The sequence below is a fragment of the Neomonachus schauinslandi genome, chromosome 1 (genome assembly GCF_002201575.2).
Source record: "Neomonachus schauinslandi chromosome 1, ASM220157v2, whole genome shotgun sequence".
In the NCBI taxonomy this organism is placed as follows: domain Eukaryota; kingdom Metazoa; phylum Chordata; class Mammalia; order Carnivora; family Phocidae; genus Neomonachus; species Neomonachus schauinslandi.
In genome coordinates this window covers 182,276,890-182,292,769 of record NC_058403.1, presented here as the reverse complement: position 1 = coordinate 182,292,769, position 15,880 = coordinate 182,276,890, and positions in this window count along the sequence as shown.

Genomic DNA, 15,880 nt, shown 5'->3' with positions numbered 1-15,880 from the left:
GAAGGAAGGAAGGAAGGAAGGAAGGAAGGAAGGAAGGAAGGAAGGAAGGAAGGAAGGAAGGAAGGAAGGAAGGAAGGAAAGAGAGAGAGAGAAAGAAAGAGAGAAAGAGATGGTTCAAGTGAAAGCAGAAGATCTAAAAGGTGCTCTCATCACCCCACATTTACCATTTTGACCCTTAAAATTGCCACACGACTTGGGATACAAAGACCTGAATTTCAACTCTCTTCCACGTACTAGCTATGTGACCGAAGCTAGTTACTTAAACTCTCAGAGCTCCAGATTCTGCTTCTAAAACAGGAGATAATAACATCTGACTCACTATTGAGATTTGATAAATCTCAATAAAGGTTGTTTTCATGAAGCATTAGAGAGAAATTGTTGATGTGTCAAGCATGGTGCCTAGCCCATGGTGTTTGGCAAACCCTCTCCCAAACCAGGTATATCCAAAGATACTCATTTTCTGGAAAAGAAGTAATTATCTGTTATGGAGCAGGTCTTTCCTAATTGGGATCTTGTTTTGTTTTGCTTTAATGATTTTTCCAAATTAAATAAAGAGCAAGGAACTGGTTTAGATTACAGGGTCACCACAAAATAGCTGTGACTGTAGATATGACCTATTTTCAAGCTGCAACAACATAATTGAGAATATATTTTGTCTTGGAAAGAAGCCAGAGCTAGAAGCCTCCTCTCCTCTGTTTTGTGGGTCATACCAACCAAGGCAGCTGCTTTTGACCACTATGAAGCCCTAGCCCATGCCTGGGATCCCTCCCCAGAAGTCTTGCTTAGCACACTGGCCAGCATTACTGAAGCTTCCTCTAGTTACAATTAAAGCTCCAAAGAATGTGATCATAAATGCATTTGTGATGCTATTGATGCAAACTAATGCCATCTGTTGGTGATAGGTAGAGTTGATATGCTTCTGGTCCAGTACATGGCTCTGTTGAATTCTACAATAATTCGTGGTAGACTGTCTCCAAAATGGTTACTAACTCATCTTATCAGGAATACTAAAGAAAGTTCATTAGGCTGAAAGAAATTATTCCCAGACGGTAATTGGAATCCATGCACAAAAAAGCAAAATATGTACCAACAAAGGTAATTACATAGTTATAAAAGACTCCATGAATGATTATTTCTTTTACTTTCTTCTCTTAGCTAATTTAAAAAGCAGCTGTACAAAAACATGTGCATATACTTGTATAGTTAGGCCTATAACATATAGAAGTGTAGAATATTTGACAATAATATCACAAAGGTGGAGGGTCAGAGTAAAGCTGTACTGGGTAAGGAAATCACACCAGATGGTAACTTGAATTCACATAAATGAAAAGAACTACAAAATGGCAAATAGGAAGGTAATATAACAAACTCTATAAATACATATTTGTCTCCTTTTTCCTCTCAATTTTGTTTACAGACATAAAATCATATAAAGTAATGATTATGACAATGTATTGTTGGGTTATAACATGTATAGATGTTATATGTATAATGACAATAGCACAAACAAGGGAAGATGGAATAGAGATACATAGAAATAATGTCTATATCTCACTGGAATTACATTTGTACCAAATATAAAATAGATTCTGATAAATTCAGATGTATGTGGTAAGCCCTAAAGCAACCACCAAGAAAACAACCCAAAAACACATAGTGAAAAGATCATTAAAGGAATTAAAAGGTTACACTAGAAAATATTCACTTAATGTGAAAGGAAGAAGTAAAGGAAGAAGAGAGGAACAAGGAAAACATGCATTATGTAGAAAACAGAAAGTAAAATGACACACATAAATCCTATTATATAGTAATAACATTAAATGTGAATGGATTAAGCAATCCAATTAAAAGGTAGAGATTGTCAGACTCATACAAGACCAAGATCCAACTATATACTGCCTCTAGGAGACACTTTAAATTGAAAGACATAAAAATATAGAAAGTTAAAAGATGGAAAAAAGATATGTAAATAGCAACCATAAAAAAGCTGAAGTAGTTATACTAATATTAGACAAAATATATTTTAAAGCAAAAAAAAAAATGTTGCTAGAGATAAATAGGGACACTTAATAGTGGCAAAGGGTCAATCAGGAAGATACAACAGTTATAAACATCTATGCACCTAACAACTGAGCCCCAAAATACAGGAAGCAAAACTGACAGAATTGCAGGAGAAATAGACAATTCAACAATAATAGCTGGGGACTTCAATACTTTACCTTCAATACTGGATATAACTATGATGTCAACAAGGAAAGAGCAAACTTGAACAACATGATAAACCAGGTAGACCAACAAAGAACAGAGAAGACACATTCTTCTCAAGCACACAGAACATTCTCCATAATAGACCATATGCTAGGCCACAAAACAAACCTCAATAAATTCAATAGAATTGAAATAATACATGGTATGTTGTCTGACTACAATTGAATGAAATTATAAATCAGTCAATGAAAGAAATTTTGGAAATTCACAAATATGTGGAAATTAAACAACCCACTCCTAAATAACCAACTGATCAAAGAAGAAATCACAGGTGAAAGAAAATACCTTGCGTTGAGTGAAAATAAAGACATAACACACCAAAACTCATGGTATACAGCTAAAGCAGTGTTTAAAGAGAAATTTATAGCTGTAAATGACTATATTTAAAAATAAGAAAGATCTGGAATTGATAGCATAACCTTCTACCTTAAGACACGGCGGGGGCGGGGGGGGCGGGGGGAGGAGTAAACTAATCCAAAAACAAGCAGAAAGTAGGTAATAATAAAGATTAGAGCTGAAATTAATGAAATAGAGAATAGAAAACCAGTAAAGAAAATCAGTGAAACCACAAACAAGCCAATAATTTCTTCCTCCCTGTATGTACACATAGCTCCTCCCATCAAGGGGTGGAAGTCTACCTCTCTTCCCTTTAAACCTGGACTATCACTGCAACTTATACTGACAAATCAAATATAGCATAAATAACAGTTAAAGAGGCCATCATTCTACATAAGGCCAAGCTAGCCTGCTGTGATAGAGGTGTCATGTAGAGGTCACAGAGGATGAGAAGATACAAGGTAAAGAATCAAGGCTTCCTAGCCATCTGCCAGTGCTAAGACCACACACATGTGAGACAGGACTTTTGGAGCCTTACAGCCCAGTCTAGTCATTAGTTGGGTGAAACTTCATGAGGTATCTGAGCCAATACCTTGTGGAACAAAAGAACCACTTGGCCAACCAAAAAAAATTGTAAGAAATAACACATGGTTGTGTTAAGCCACTAAGCAATATATAACTGAAAATAGTTTTTAGGTTTAAAGCTCATAAGTAGAAGAACTTCTAGTATAGTAAATGTTGACTAAATCTCAATCCCATTCCTCTATAATGTTGAAGATAGAAGATACCTGATCCTCTGTTCGAGTGGTATTCAGACTCCCACAGATGAAACTAGTTGGAAATTAAGTTTCTCTGATTGAAGTAAAGATGGCAGTGAGGAGCTACCCAGAAACCACCCATTTGCCCTCCCTAATTACCCCTTGGAGTTTCTTACTACTAGAACTTTGGAATAACCAAATATTATTAACATCATTTGAAGACTCATGATTTAGGTTCATAGTATCATTTTACAGATGAATCACAGAAGGATAAAGGGAGCTACTAGAGTCATATAAAAAGTTACTGGCTGACTTGCAATCAAAGTCAGGTCTCCTGAGTTTAATTCAATACTTTCCTCGACACCAGGGTTTTTCTGAAAACTATTTTATTTGTGCTCACTTTGGGGCCATTTCTCATTGCTACAGGCTAGATAGAGTACAGCAGTTAAGACAAAGACTTTGGAGCTGCATTCTCTTATTAGCTGTGTGACCTTAACCTCTCCTAACTCTCCCAGCAGCAGAGACCAACACTGAGAAGTCCACTTCTCTGGGTGATCAGCCAGTTACCTAGTGGCAGATTGATTACATTGGACTGCTTCCATCATAGAAGAGGCAACATTTTGTTTTTACTGGAATAGACATTTACTCTGGTTATAGATTTGTCTTCCTTGCACTGAATGCTTCTGCTTAAACTACCATCTGTGGACTTACAGAATGTCTTAACAACATTCATACCATTCCACAAAGCAGCTCTTCTGATCAAGGAACTCACTTCACAGCAAATGAAGTATAGTAATGGGACTATACTTAAGGAATTTACTGGTCTTGCCATGTTTCCCCACTATTCTGAAGTGCAGACTGGTGGAATGACCTTTCAAAAACTCAATTATAGTGCCAACTAGTTGGCAAAGTCTTGCAGAGCTGGGACAAAATTCACCAGGAGGCTATAGATGCTCCGAATTAGCATGTAATATATGGTGCTCTTTCTTCCATAACCAAGATTGATGGTTCCAGGAATCAATGGATGATCTACTAGCATATAACCCTAGTGATTCCTAGGAAATTTTGGGCTTCCTCTCCCTGCAGTCTTATCCTCTGTAGAGCTAGAGGCCTCAGTTCCAAAGGGAGGAATGCTTTCACCAGAAAACACAATAATCCCATTAACTGGAAGTTAAGACTGCCACCCAGCCACCTTAGGTTCCTCATGCCTCCAAATTAACAAGGAAAGAAGGGTGGCTGGGGTGACTGATCATATTACCAAAGAAAAACTGGACCTCAACTCCACATGAAGGTAAGGAAGGGTGTGTCCAAATATAGGAGATCCCTTAGGGTGTCCCATAGTACTCTCTTGCTTTGTGACTAAAGTCAATGAAAACTATAGCAAGTAAAGTCAGGCAAGACTACTAATGGCCCAGTCCATTCAAGGATGAAGGTTTGGGTCACCACACCAGGTAAGGAACCACAACCAGCTGAGATGTTTGATGAGGACAAAGGGAATATGGAATGGGTAGTGGTGGAAGATGGTTATAAGTACCAGTTATGACCATGAGACCAGGTAAATAAATAGAAACCATAATTGTCATTACTACTTCCTCATTTTGTTACAAATGTATGTGCACATAGTAAACAAATATCTTTTTCTTCCCTCCCTCATTCCCAAATCTTAAGATGTTTTAGCTTTACATCATAGTACTTAGGTATTACTAACTTTAGATTACAGTGTTTAAGTTACATATTAAGGAGAAGAATGAACATCACCCAAGGGTTAGTGTTTTTTTGGATATAAGAAGGATAGGTGTATCACATTAGATAGGAGTATGTCCTTGTTATTGCCTTTATTTGGAAATTAACCATGGTTTAAGGAAATGTGTATAGGTACAAAGTTGACAAGGGGTGGTTAATTTTGTGTGTGAACTTGGTTATACCATGGCACCCGGTTTTTGGTCAAACACTAGTCTAGATGAAGGTATTCTTTTTACATGTGATTATCATTTAAATCAGTAGATTCTGAGTAAAGCAGATTACTGTCCATAATGTGGGCCTCATCCAATCAGTTGAAGGCCTTAGGAGAATAAGACTAGAGTCCTCAGAGGAAGAAGAAATTCTGCCACCAGACTGCCTTTGGACTTGAGCTGCAACATCAACTCTTCCCTGAGTCTCTAGCCTGCCAGCCAGCCTCCAAAGTCTTGCAAGCCATTTCCTTAAAATAAATCCATCTCTCTCTTTCTTTCTTTCTCTTTCTCTCTCTCTCCTTCCCACCCTTTCTCTTCTAATAGAAGATGATAGATCGATGACAGATGGACAGATATTCTATTGGTTCTGTTTCTCTGAAGAAACCTGACTGACATAAACACTACATAAGCAAGTGCTATTATATTATTATTATGTACTTCATTATTTTAGGTATCTTTATATGCCATCTCAGATTTCTTTTAGACTATAATATCAATTCTTGTCCATGGAGCTCTTCAAATCACATTATAGGTATCAATTTCTCTTTGCTAAAATGTAAGAACTTGGGTACAAAAACTGTGGTATTCATCATTGTATTCCAGTAACAAACAGTAGATGATCAATAAATATTTTTGAATGAATAAATGAAAGACTGGATGAAGAAATACTGCCTTATAACAGACACAGAAGTCCACTTACTCTTAGCTCATGTCACATAGGTTCGATCAATTCTGTCAATGTAACTGATGGCTACATGTTGGTTTTGCTAAAGGACAAAAAGATTGAAAGTGGCTATTTCAGTGATGAATCACTTACCATAGGATCCATAACTGCCTTGACATTGTTTAGCTAACATCTATTAACTAAAATTTCCCAAAAGATCTTAATCATAACACAAAAGAAATCTATTCAGGTTTCCAAAGTCAGTTACTACAGCATAAGCTATCTTCAGGCTAAGGGTGCTTAAGAACTATGAGGGCATGCTTTGAAGAAATGTGAGCAGCTCTCAAGACTTCATGACTTCTCAAAACCAAAGACCAGAGCCCAATAATCCTCAGTCCATCAACCCTCTTTAACTTAATGCTGTGGAATCAACATGGCGAGTGCTTAACTTACTGCAACCGGGCTACCTTTCTTAGTAGCTTGCTCTATCTTCCAATTTTAGCATTTGCTGAATTGGTGCAAACCAGAAGACAAGCAGTATATCCAGAAAAATAAGCACATACTTCCATGGGCTAATGAGAGTCAATTACTGGAATTTCAACAGAAACAGTCTCATAATTATCACTGTAAAAATTTATAATAATAATGATAAGGAATTTTCTAACCAGCAAGGGTGAAATCACTCAACACTCAAAATTGACACACATTCTCAGCCATGATTTGAGGCTCAACTTTTTAGCTGTTTGGAAATCCAACAGTTCTCCTGCCACTTTGAAGAAATGAGCTTGAGGACTGAAAAATTTTGGTTCATAATGAGTCATAGAATCCCAGACTCTCAGAAAGTCAGAGCTACGAAATGATCTACGTTCAATCTCTGTAGAAGAGGTGGATATGGATAGACATAAAAATATGCTCAAGATAAATTGTCAAGTTGAAAACATTAAGTTGTAAGACAGTACATACAGTACCCAAATTTCATAAACAACCACAAAAATAAAAACAAATAGAAAATATGTTTTCTGGAAAATATGTATTCTCCAAAATAAAAATAAACAGAAGATATGTGTTCTGAGTAAATCTAGAAGAAAGTACATCAAAATATGATCAGTGATTATTTCTGAGAGACTACAGTTATGTAGTGATTATGAAAACAGCACCTATTATTCCCCATTCCTTTATGTTTGCTGTTTGCAATGTGATTCTGCAACTCCTCCCACCAAAATGTGGTGTCAGTTTCTCCTCCCCTGGAATCCTGGCTGGCCTTGTGACTTGCTTTGGCCAATAGAAGCAACAGGAGTAAAGTTGTTAGTTACAGACTTGGGCCTCAAAAGGCTTCCACTGGGTATTATATAAGACTGATGAATCACAGACCTGTACCCCTGAAACAAATAATACATTATATGTTAAAATATATATATATAAATATAAATAAATAAATAAATGCTTTCACTTACCCTGTTAAGGCCCTGCTCAACCACTATGAGAACAAGCCTCAGACCAGCCTACTTTGTGATAAGAGAGATAGAACCCAAACATCTCGTTGCTCTACCTGACAGCCAGCTCTCCAGATTTGCAAATGAGGCTATCCCAGATTAGTCAGCCCCCAGCCAGTATAGACCATAAACACGTAGACAGGTGAGCAGCCTCCACTGTGATCTCCTAAGCTTGGACCAGATCAGCAAAACTAAACATTTAGTCATGAGCAATAAAAACACTTATTATTCCAAGCCACTGGATTTGAGTGCAATTAGCTACGCAGCAACAGTTAATGGACAAATGTGGACACAACCTAATAATCCTCTCCTATAATGTAAGAATTTTACAATGAGAATATATTGCTTTTTTTCATATATTGCTTTTTTAATCAAATGGCAAAATAAAGTTTTTGTTTTCTTTTAAATGTCTAGCCCTTTAAAGAGAAGGAAGCTAAAGCCCTGAAGGAGAATTGCCCAGTAAGTTAGGAACTCTGGCTGCAAGGGAGAAAAACCTAACTTAGACCTTAAGCAAATCAACTAACATAGTGATTCACAGGACCCTGAGGCCCTTAGTGGGGTATTTCTGGTTTCAGGAATGTTTGAGTCTAGGTGATCAAGCCCTATTTAGAGACATGTCTTGGAAAAAGTTGCTGTGGCCAATGTCAAAGAGGTTACTGCCCATGTTCTCTAGGATTTTGATGGATATTGCCTCACATTGAGGAAACAAAAGCAAAAATGAACTTTTGGGACTTCATCAAGATAAAAAGCTTTTGCACAGCAAAGGAAACAGTCGACAAAACTAAGAGGCAATCCATGGAATGAGAAAAGATATTTGCAAATGACATTTTGGATAAAGGGCTGATATCCAAGATCTATAAAGAACTTATCAAACTCAACACCCAAAAAACAAATAATCCAGTCAAAAAATGGGCAGAAGACATGAACAGACACTTCTCCAAAGAAGACACACAAATGGCTAACAGACACATGAAAAAATGTTCAACATCCCTAGCCGTCAGGGAAATACAAATCAAAACCACAACGAAATACCACCTTACACCAGTTAGAATGGCCAAAACTAATAAGACAGGAAACAACAAGTGTTGGCAAGGTTGTGGAGAAAGGGGAACCCTGTTACACTTTGGTGGGAATGCAAACTGGTGCAACCACTCTGGAAAACAGGATGGAGTTTCCTTAAGACGTTAAAAATAGAGCTACCCTATGACCCAGTGATTGCACTACTAGGTATTTACCCCAAAGATACAGATGTAGTAAAAAAGAAGGGGCACATGCACCCCAATGTTCATAGCAGCAATGTCCATAATACCCAAACTGTGGAAGGAACCAAGATGCCCTTCAACAGAAGAATGGATAAAGAAGATATGGTACATATATACAATGGAATATTACTCCACCTTCAGGAAGAATACCCACCATTTGCATCAACATGGATGGAACTGGAGGTGATTATGCTAAGTGAAATAAGTCAAGCAGAGAAAGACAATTATCATATGGTTTCACTCATATGTGGAACATAAGGAATAGAGTAGAGGACCACACGGGAAGGGAGGGAAAACTGAATGGGAAGAAATCAGAGAGGAAGACAAACCATGAGAGACCTTGGACTCCACGAAACAAACTGAAGGTTACAGAAGGGAGGGAGGTGGGCAGATGGGGTAACCAGGTAATGGGTATTAAGGGGGGGTATGTGTTGGGATGAGCACTGGGTGTTATATGCAACTAATGAATCATTGAACACTACAATAAAAACTTATGAGGTACTATATGCTAGCTAACTGAACATAATAAAAAAAGTTCTATTTGTCTAGGATCTGTTTCTCTCTTCTTGTACAATTCTTCTCTTCTGGTTTGGCTTCATTCTCAGGCAGGTGATCCGCAGAGTGAGAAGACAGCCATCAATAGATTTAGTAGCCTCCCATATAAAAGAGAATTCTTCTTCCCTAAAACTTCTAGCAAAGTCTCAGGATTCCCTCTAATTGATCCAGTTTGGGCCACAGGCTCATCTCTCATTCAATCACTGTTGTTCTTATTAGTCAGGTGTATTCATATCCCACCCCTCAATCAGGGGTGTGCACTGAATGGAGAAGAGGCAGTTACTCCTGAAAATTGGAGTGCTGTTACCCTAAGAGGGGGAAAGTGGGAATTTGGCAGGGAAAAAAAAAAACAGGCTCACAACACCCAAGGACATATAATACTAAATGGCCAAGTTGGCACTAACCCCCAGGTGTTTGAACACCCAGCACAGCACTGGAAAATGCCATTCTCCATCCTGGCATTATAGGGTATATGCATCTGTGTCTTCACATGCTTCCTTCATCTGGCAAGCAGTCCAAAAACACTGTAAAATGTTCTGCAGTTTGAAACCTCATGACAAAATCCTGTACTTTTATAAATTAAAGTGAAGTAGCTATAGCCCCACTATTGGGAAGCAACACAACTCGTATTCATACATTCAATAACCATCTTGTCACCACCACTATCTGCCTAGGTCCTATGTCTCTTATCAGCATATAAATGAAAAGCAATACAGACACCCTAAAGGGGGGTTAAGTTTAATTATCATCCCACAACCTATCTGTTTAGCAACCTTCCCAAGCAGAGTAGAAAAGATGCCTTATCACAGCAGACCCATGGCAGGGGGGTATTATTTGAAATGTGGGATAAACTGAGTTCCTAAAAATAAAAGCACTAAAAAGGTTTTACTACAATAACTGTCATGCCCTTCTCCTACAGTTTCAGAATATTTACGTATCATCACATTTGCCACACCCTCTCATAGCAAAGCCTCCTGACGCACTTTAAAGTAAAAGAAAACTAAGACCAAGAGAGAGAAACCAACATGTTCAGGGTCACTGTTTAAGTAGATGTGTGTCAGCTCTGACCATCCAGGAGTGGAAAGGAATCTGACCTACAAAGGAGGAGGTGGAGACGTTTTTCTTCCACATATTTTGACATCACATAGACAAAGTTAGTACATATTGGAAAATATTTGATGTTCTCACCATCCCAAAATAAAATGCCCTCCTCCTCTGATTCATTTGATAATTAATCATGGACTGCCTTCTGGTGTTTCTTCTTTGGTTATTTTGAACTGGGAATTAATCTTTATACTTTGCTTTTCTCATGTTTGCCATGTCTCCCAATTAGATACAGTGCCTTAGGGTCAAGGACTCTGTATTAAGTCAGCAAAGACGAGTAGATTCCTCCGTGTGCCATCTCCAATCAACCGCTCGTAATTAGTGGGATGCTGGGACGTTTGATGTCAGAGGTCTGTGGGAAAGAGGGCTGAAGTTGTTGGTAATGCCTGCAGTGGGTTTCATATGGTGGGGTGGGGTGACTCCAAGTTGGACAGATACTTGCTACCTTGCAACCACAGGCCCAGCTCCCTTCTCATTGGATCCCAAAGCTACATATCTTTCATGAAACATTGATCTGTATTCTTTATCTAAGATTTAAACTTTTGTATGGGTATGGATAAATAAAAGGTAAGTATCCAATGCATACACAAAGAGTCTTTTAAAAATCTGTTTTCTGGGCGCCTGGGTGGCTCATTCGTTAAGCATCTGCCTTCGGCTCAGGTCATGATCCCAGGGTTCTGGTATCGAGTCCCACATCAGGCTCCCTGCTCGGCGGGAAGCCTGCTTCTCCCACTCCCCCTGCTTGTGTTCCCTCTCTCGCTGTCTCTCTCTCTCGAAAAATAAAAATAAAATCTTAAAAAAAATTTGTTTTAAATAAATAAAAATAAAAATCTGTTTTCTGATCAGAAAGTTATTATGAGCTTGTGTAGTACATTTAGAAAATAAAGGGAAAATTACAATAAATATAATAAGATCAACAAAAATGACTATCATTATGTTATCAACAGATAACCACTGATGAGATCTTGGAGTGTTCTTTGCCAGCTAATTTATTTTTCAATTTGGATTCCTGTGATACTGTGATTTATAATAAAGAAATATAGTAGTTTACGTGCAGGGAAGACCCTCAGTGGATGCCTGAAACTGTAGATGGTACCAAACCCTATATATACGATGTTTTTTCCTATACACACATACCTATGAGAAAGTTCAATATATAAAATAGGCACAATAAGAGTTTCACAATAAGGACTAAAAATAGGGGCACCTGGGTGGCTCAGTTAGTTGAGCATCTGCCTTCGGCTCAGGTCATGATTCTGGGGTCCTGGGATCAAGCCCCATGTGGGGCTCACTGTTCAGTGGGGAGTCTGCTTCTCCCTCTGCCCCTCCCCCTGTTCATGCTCTCTCTCTCTCTCTGAAATAATAGTCTTCTTTAAAAAAGGACTAAAAACAGAACAATTATAACAATACACTGTCATAAAAATTATGTGGTCTCTCTCTCAAAATATCTAACTGCAGTATACTCACCCTTCTTCTCCTGACCACATGAGAAGATAAGATGCCCATATCACGAGATGAAGTGAACTGAACGCCGTAGACATGGCAACATACAGAAGTAACAGTAGGCTTCCATTGACCTTCTGATGATTCGTCAGGAGGAGGATCACATTAGGCTTTATTGACCTTCCGACATGACATTTCGTCAGAAAGAGAATTGTCTGCTTTCAGATTGCTGTTGCCTGCAGGTAACTAAAACTGTAGAAAGCGAAACCACGGGTAAGGTTTGGGGGGGGACTACTCATATATATTTGGTCTCTGTCCTATTTCTGGCACCATTCCTGCAACCCTTGAAATTTCCTTTTATAAGAGCCATAGATGTGTTTTTGTTAGGTTAATGAAGTGACTTTTGGAAAGGCCCTAGGTAAAACTGGGCCTGGGCTGGTTGCCAGGGGAATCAACCTTGTGAGTAGAGGGTTGGAACTTTCCCATCTCACCCCCTGACCTTTGGGGAGGGGAGAGCGACTGGAGATTTGATCAATAACCAATAGCCAATGATTCAATCAATCATGCCTATGTAATGAAGCCTCCATAAAAGGCCAAAAGAATGGGGTTTGGAGAGCTTCCAGGTTGCCAAAAACATGGCGGTGGTGGGAGAGTGGTATGCCTGAAAAGGGCGTGGAAACGCCCCATTTTTCCCATTTTTTCCCCATGCCTTGCCCTATGCATCTCTTCCATCTTGGCTGTTCCTGAGTTACATCTTTGTATGAGAAACTGGTGGTCTAGTAAATAAAATTGCTCTTCAAGAAAAAGCCATTCTAGAAGATTAATCAAACCTGAGGAGGAGGTTGTGGGAACCTCCAATCAGTAGAAGCTCTGTCAGAAGCACAGGTGACAACCTAGGCTTGTGATTGGCATCTGAAGGGAAAGCGGGAGTTCTTGTAGGACTGAACTCTTAAACTATGGAATCTGATGCTATCGCTAGGTAGGCAGTGTCAGAATTGAACTGAATTATAAGACACCCAGCTGATGTCAATAGCATTGCATGCTGTTGGTTTGAGGAAGGCCCCCTGCCCCCACCCCCACTCACACACCGGAATTGGGTTTAGGAACCCAAAAGACCCCCAAATGTGGTTCAGGCCCATATACATATATATTTTTTTTTTAAGATTTTATTTATTTATTTGAGAGAGAGAGTGAGAGAGAGAGAGAGCACAAGAAGGGGGAGCAGGAGAGGGAGAAGCAGACTCCCCGCCGAGCAGGGAGCCCGATGCGGGACTCGATCCAGGGACTCCAGGATCACGACCTGAGCCGAAGGCAGTCGCTTAACCGACTGAGCCACCCAGGCGCCCGGCCCGTATATATTTTTAAGTTGAGTTCATCACTTAGCATTGACTCTTGAACATTTTAAATGTAATCATTCTTCCAAAAAATTTTGTTTACTCCAAATATTCCTTCACATGGATTTCCATGTGTTTATCTCCAATTTATCTGAGGCTCTATTTGTATTAAAGTATATTGGTTTTGATGATTTAGAGAACTATGTGTAACTTTCCCCATAGCAGTAGGACTTCTCCCTGCATTATTACAATTAAATGAAACATTTTCAGGGGTTCATCTTCCAAACTGGAAAACATCCTGAATTCAAACCCAGCGAAGATAAAAGTCTTGCTTGCCTATATTGTTGGAAAAACAAATGATCTTATAAGAAGATGAGAATAATAGCTAGGTTAATGTGTATCTATTTACATAAAGTCTGGAAGCAAATTATATTTTTTTAACTAAATTATGAATGTACACTAAAGCCATCTGGCTTTCTTCCCCCCAACATACCAAATTGTCTTTAGAATCTTCACATCCTTTAAAAATGTTTTCTATTGAAATATAGTTGACATATATTAGTTTCAGATGAATAACATACTGATTCAATATTTATATACATTATGAAATGCTCACCATGATAAATGTAGTGACCATCTCTCACTGTACAAAGTTATTACAATATTACTATGTTCCCTATGCTGTACTTTTCATCCCCATGACCTATTTATTTTAAAATTGGAAGGTTGTACTTCTTAATCCCCTTCACCTATTTCATCTATTTCCCCCCATCCCCTCCCTTCTGACAACCACCAGTGTGTTCTCTGTATTGATGAGTATGTTTCTTTTTTCTTGTTATTGTTGTTTGTTCATTGGTTTTGTTTTTTCAGATTCCACATGTAAGTGAAATCATATGCTATTTGTCTTTCTCTGTCTGATATTTCAAGTAGCACAATGCCCTTTAGGTTCATCCATGTTGTTACAAATGGCAAGATTTTATTCTTTTTATGGCTGAGTGTGTATATATATATATATACATATATACATATATATATATTCCATTGTGTGTGTGTGTGTATCATATCTTCTTCATCCATTCATTTACGAATTGGCACTTAAGTGGTTTCCATATCTTAGCTATTATACATAACATTGCAACAAATATAGGAGAGTCCTTATATCTTTCTGAATTAGTGTTTTTTATTTTTTTCAGGTAAACACCCAGAAGTGGAATTACTTGACTGTATGGTATTTCTATTTTTAGTTTTTAGAGGAACTTCATGCTCTTTTCCAGAGTGGCTACACCCATTCACATTCCTACTGACAGTGCACAAGTGTTCCCTTTCCTCCACATCTTCTCTAACCCTTGTTGTTTCTTGTCATTTTGAAACTAGCCATTCTTTGGACTCTCCACATCTTTTTTTTTTTTTTTTTAAGATTTTATTTATTTATTCATGAGAGAAGGAGAGAGAGAGAGAGAGAGAGAAGCAGGCTCCCAAGGAGCAGGGAGCCCGATGTGGGACTCGATCCCAGGACCTTGGGATCATGACCTGAGCTGAAGGCAGACGCTTAACCATCTGAGCCACCCAGGCGCCCTGGACCCTCCACATCTTTGAAGCCAGGAGGAAAAGAGTCATATTGTCAGCAGAGAACTTCATTGATCTCATGGCAGGTAACACAGTCTTCACATTTCATTTAGGGAACATCCCACAGAAGTTGTCTTTGAGGCTAAGATTAGGGAGAAAGAAGAGCCAGCAAGGGCTGGAACATTCTAGCAATTATCCAAGGTAGGTCCCTTGTAGGCTTCTTTATTCTTTGATAAACCTGAAAATAAACTTTAGACCTAACTACTCTTTTTTAAGTTACTTAATTTTTATCTACATTAGCAGTTCCTAAATTTAACAGTGCATAATTACTTGGGGGCTTGTTAAAATTCACATTCCCAGGCTTGACCCCAGACCTTCTAAATCAGAATCTTGGGGTAAAGAAGAGGAAAGCTGAAGAATCTGTAATATAAAAGTTCCCCTAGGTGATTCCGATACAACTTATGGGAAATCACTTTCTCAAAACAAACAGGTGGAATTGAAAATCTCAGCCAATAACTTGCTATCCAGTCTGCTTGATTTAATGTCAAACAAAGTGAATAACTTATCTTGATGAAATAGGCTTCCCCAACCCCCAAGCCAAATAATATATATTAAACATTAATATTGTGCTCATCTATGTCCTTGGCCAACAGTTTGCAATTCTTTCACTATCAAACTATAGGGTTCTGATAATTGGTCCTCCACACACATCTCAGAAATTTCTATAATGTCGTCAGCAGCCAATTGGCACATCTAGGAAACAAGAAATAACTAAGATTACCATTCTGTTTATATAGTTCCAGGCAAGGGCAAAGAACACTGACACTTTAGTTGCCCCTAACTGGTTCTAGGAAGGGAAAATATACCATGTCTGATTGACATTTTGAAATACTAAAAATAGGTCAAGGATCCTCATCTACTACTCTCTACTTATGAATCCCTAGCTGGTTTTTTGGGGGGTTTTGTTTTGTTTTGTTTTGTTTTGTTTTGCTAGAAAAGAAACCTACAAGGCATATCCTTACTTGAGAAAATTACAACGTGATGAGGAAAAGTGAATTGATTCCAAATAACAAGAAGGGAAGAATATAAGACATTACATAATCAAGGGCTAGAGCTTCAGTACCAGAGGAATTTGGTGAAGAGAG